This window comes from Oncorhynchus keta, chromosome 12, assembly GCF_023373465.1.
Source record: "Oncorhynchus keta strain PuntledgeMale-10-30-2019 chromosome 12, Oket_V2, whole genome shotgun sequence".
Classification (NCBI taxonomy): Eukaryota; Metazoa; Chordata; class Actinopteri; order Salmoniformes; family Salmonidae; genus Oncorhynchus; species Oncorhynchus keta.
This window is the reverse complement of record NC_068432.1, coordinates 45,911,485-45,916,379: the sequence shown is the minus strand read 5'-3', so window position 1 is coordinate 45,916,379 and position 4,895 is coordinate 45,911,485. Positions and strand designations below refer to the sequence as shown.

The 4,895-nt window shown below is 41.5% G+C and overlaps 1 long non-coding RNA gene across 1 annotated transcript; it reads left to right on the top strand.

The window, feature by feature from the left end:
- Window positions 1–320: 320 nt before the first annotated feature.
- Window positions 321–4,457, top strand: LOC118391740 (uncharacterized). The gene is made up of 3 exons (XR_004827209.2): window positions 321–405; window positions 882–1,241; window positions 1,528–4,457. It is a non-coding gene; the product is annotated as an uncharacterized LOC118391740 (long non-coding RNA).
- The last annotated feature ends 438 nt before the right edge of the window (window positions 4,458–4,895 follow it).

Here is a 4,895-nt window from a genome sequence, read left to right as displayed (position 1 = left end):
CTTCTGAATCCTCTTTATCTCTTTGGTATAAAAAATAAAAAAACAAGTCAATGTGAATTTAAGATGCTATTTTGATGTTACTATGATGTTTAATTATGTCTGCCTGTATTAAGCTTGCCTTGTTACCGCTGGGCAATCTTTACTTGTCAAATAAAAAGTGTTGAGGATATCACTGTTTTCAGAACAACATGATTTATTTCAAAATAATGAGCTTCTCGCCAATTTAACTGAGAACTCTGTTCCTGCACGAAAGTGGTTGCTGCTGTTGTCATGACAACCTAGGTAAACAAAAAAGTGTTCTCCCTATTTTCAGTTGTTACAATATATCAAGCAAGCGTGTCCTCTCAAACTGCTAGCTACATCACCCTGTAACCTCCATGTGTGCCCTTGCCAAGCATTAGTCTTGTAAGTAGAAGAAACAGTTAGATTGTTACTGTTTATTTATTGATTGGTTCTGTAATAATTAACTGATGTTTATATCTATTAAGCTATTTCAGCAAGCCTCCAACCTAGTTGTTGTCTAGTCACTGTAGCTAGTTAGTCACTGTCTTCTCTGATTAACGTTTCATCCATGTTGCATTGTTATTATTTAAAGAAAAACATTTTTTTTCATTGTCACATTTTCAAAGTTAACAAATTTGACCAGTAAAGAATTTCTGCCTATGCCACTGGTTCATTGTGTAGGCTACAACGCGTTAAGCTATGCATGCCCAGAACACTTTATTATGTCCTGGTATTATAGCCCCTGGTAAGGAGTTTCCAGATAAGGGTTTCATCTACAATAATCAGGGTTGCTGGGAAAACATTGTTTGGGCCCTTTGCTCCATTAAGAGACAACAGGAATGAGTCAAGTAACTAAATTAAAGGGTCTTTGTTTCCAGCAATGTTTGCCCGCAGAAGAAGATCAGAAGAAGAGCCGTTCCAGTGCTCTCTCTGCTTGGATGTATTTAGTGATCCAGTCACCACCAGTTGTGGACACAATTTCTGCATGGCCTGTCTCAATGAATACTGGGATAGCAGACACCAGTATCAATGTCCACTATGTCAGGAGAGATTCCCCAGAAAACCTAGTTGTCAACACAGCATTCAGAGATGTTGTTGATAGATTTAAAGCAAGAAGAACAGCCCCTGCCCTTTACCCTGGAATTGTTTGGATCACGGTCCTGATCTTGGTCATGATCTTTGTCCTGATTTTGGTGTTTGTGGCAGACCTGGGTCAGCTCTCACCGCATCTCCTACAGGTCAGTGTCCATCTCTCTGGTAAATAAATAAGTGAAATTACAGTAGAAATTCCATGACTACGGGCTGGATTCAATCCGTATCACTGAAGTATCTTGGAAGATTCGTGTTGTAGCTAGATTGACATTTAAAGGCAATGTTCCTGCGTTCTCACACACTGTGTTCGGTAAACGCTGCACATGTCGGCTCAATTGGAAATTAAATACATTTGAACGCAGATCTTCCGTGATACTTCCGAAATATGGATTAAGTTCCATCCCCCCTGCTTTTCCTCCTGTCCTGCTGCAGGACCTCCCATCCAAGGACAGATCTGGGAAGGACTGGTGGTGGAGACAGTGAGAGGAACTTCAGAATGGACTGGGCTATACTTGGTAGTTTAAAAAATATATATATATATACAGTTGAAGTCTGAAGTTTACATACACCTTAGCCAAATACATTTAAACTCAGTTTCAAAATTCATGACATAAAAATTCCCTGTCTTAGGTCAGTTAGGATCACCACATTATTTTAAATAATAGTAGAGAGAATGATTTATTTCAGTTTTTATTTATTTCATCACATTCCCAGTGGGTCAGAAGTTTACATACACTCAATTGGTATTTGTTAGCATTGCCTTTAAATTGTTTAACTTGGGTCGAACGTTTTGGGTAGCCTTCCACAAGCGTCCCACAATAAGTTGGGTGAATTTTGGCCCATTCCTCCTGACAGAGCTGGTGTAACTGAGTCAGGTTTGTAGGCCTCCTTGCTCGTACAAGCTTTTTCAGTTCTGCCCACAAATTTTCTATAGGATTTGAGGTCAGGGCTTTGCAATGGCTCCTCCAATATCTTGACTTTGTTGTCCTTAAGCCATTTTGCTACAACTTTGGAAGTATGCTTGGGGTCAATGTTCATTTGGAAGACCCATTTGCGACCAAGCTTTAACTTCCTGACTGATGTCTGGAGATGTTGTTTCAATATATCCACATAATTTTCCTACCTCATGATGCCATCTATTTTGTGAAATGCACCAGTCCCTCCTGCAGCAAAACACCCCCACAACATGATGCTGCCACCCCTGTGCTTCACAGTTGGGATGGTGTTCTTCGGCTTGCAAGGCTCCCCCTTTTTCCTCCAAACATAACGATGGTCATTATGGCCAAACAATTCTATTTTTGTTTCATCAGACCAGAGGACATTTCTCCAGAAAGTACGATCTTTGTCCCCATGTGCAGTTGCAAACCGTAGTCTGGCTTTTTTATGGCGGTTTTGGAGCAGTGGCTTCTTCCATGCTGAGCGGCCTTTCAGGTTGTCGATTTAGGACTCGTTTTACTGTGGATATAGATACTTTTGTGCGTGTTTCCTCCAGCATCTTCACAAGGTCCTTTACTGTTGTTCAGGGAGTGATTTGCACTTTTCACAGCAAAGTACGTTCATCTCTAGGAGACAGAACGCGTCTCCTTCCTGAGCGGTATGACAGCTGCATGGTCCCATGGTGTTTATACTTGCGTACTATTGTTTGTACAGATGAACGTGGTACCTTCAGGTGTTTGGAAATTACTCCCAAGGATGAACCAGACTTGTGGAGGTCTACAATTTTTTGTTGTTGAAGTCTTGTCTGATTTATTTTGATTTTCCCATGATGTCAAGCAAAGAGGCAGTTTGAAGGTAGGCCTTGAAATACATCCACAGGTACACCTCCAATTGACTCAAATGATGTCAATTAGCCTATGAGAAGCTTCTAAAGCCATGACATAATTTTCTGGAATTTTCCAAGCTGTTTAAAGGCACACTGAGTTGACTGTATGTAAACTTCTGACCCATTGGAATTGTGATACAGTGAATTATAAGTGAAATAATCTGTCTGTAAACAATTTTTGAAAAAATGACTTATGTCATGCACAAAGTAGATGTCCTTACCGACTTGCCAAAACTCTAGTTTGTTAACAAGAAATTTGTGGAGTGGTTGAAAAACGAGTTTTAATAACTCCAACCTAAGTGTATGTAAACTTCCAACTTCAACTGTATATTGTCTTTGGATGACATGTACTGTGACATGTACTGACTGATTTCGCCTAGTGTCTATTTGTTACTGATATATCAAAAGGGTCTCAACGCAACCTAACACTTTACCTTTGTACTTGTCTTTTCTTTCTACCAACCGATTTTGCTGATTTGTTTTATTGAGAATGTTTTGTCGCTCTGGATAAGAGCGTCTGCTAAATACCAAAAACAAATGTAAAACATTTACTCTCCAGTCAGCTAAGGCCGGGATTCGATCCGATCGTGAGCATGGATGTAATGGTAAAGAAAAATAGGTGGGTAAAGGCTAATCACTGTTCGCGGTGAGTAACACTATATTTTCAAAAGGTTGGTAAATGCTTGCTCAAAATAAAAAAGGTGTGTAAAACAGCATTTACGTGCAATTACCTTCCACTACATCTCTGATCACGGGTTATAGGCATGGCGGTTTTTAAAGGCAATGTACCCGCGTTCGCGGAGATACCATTCACTGTAAACGCTGCATATATCGGCTCAATCGGAAATTGCTATTAAAAGCTATAATTGCTATTAAAAGCTATAATGCCTATAACACGCAATCAGATTGAATACCGGCCTAAATCATGATGGTCTCAGAGAATACTTTAGTCCAATAGTAGTTTTGGAAATGATTTTTTTTTATGTGTAGACAAGAAAATACAAAACAATATGATAACAGTTTAGAAAGATAATGAAAAGAGCATGTGCAGGAGAGGCACAACACCCAGAGGCAACTCCCCCTTTCAAATGTTTAGAAAACAAAGACATACTGATTCTTAAGACAGACAAGCAAATCATTCGAAATTTACACAAACAACAAAAGGAAAACATGATGAATTAGGGGGTAAAAAAAATAAGAAAGAATTTCAAGTAAAATGTAGAAACAAAACGAGTGGCTGATAGACAGATAATTATTAGGTGGCTGATAGGCAGAGAATTATTCGGCTGAGTCAATGAGTGGAATGTCCAGAAGATATTTTTTCAATTTGAATGTTGAGGCTGTTCCAGTGCTTACGGTGGTCCGGGAGACTGTTCCAGTGCTTACGGTGGTCCAGGAGACTGTTGCAGTGCTTACGGTGGTCCGGGAGACTGTTCCAGTGCTTACAGTGGTCCAGGAGACTGTTGCAGTGCTTACGGTGGTCCAGGAGACTGTTGCCATGCTTACGGTGATCTGGGAGACTGTTCCAGTGCTTACGGTGGTCCGGGAGACTACGGTGGTCCAGGAGACTGTTGCAGTGCTTACAGGAGACTGTGGTCCAGGAGACTGTTGCAGTGCTTACGGTGGTCCAGGAGACTGTTCCAGTGCTTACGGTGGTCCAGGAGACTGTTGCAGTGCTTACGGTGGTCCAGGAGACTGTTGCAGTGCTTACGGTGGTCCAGGAGACTGTTGCAGTGCTTACGGGGTGGTCCAGAGACTGTTCCAGTGCTTACCGTGGTCCAGGAGACTGTTGCAGTGCTTACAGTGGTCCAGGAGACTGTTGCAGTGTGGTCCGGGAGACTTACAGTGGTCCAGGAGACTGTTGCAGTGCTTACGGTGGTCCAGGAGTTGCAGTTACGGTGGTCCAGGAGACTGTTGCAGTGCTTACGGTGGTCCGGAGACTGTTCCAGTGCTTACAGTGGTCCAGGAGACTGTTGCA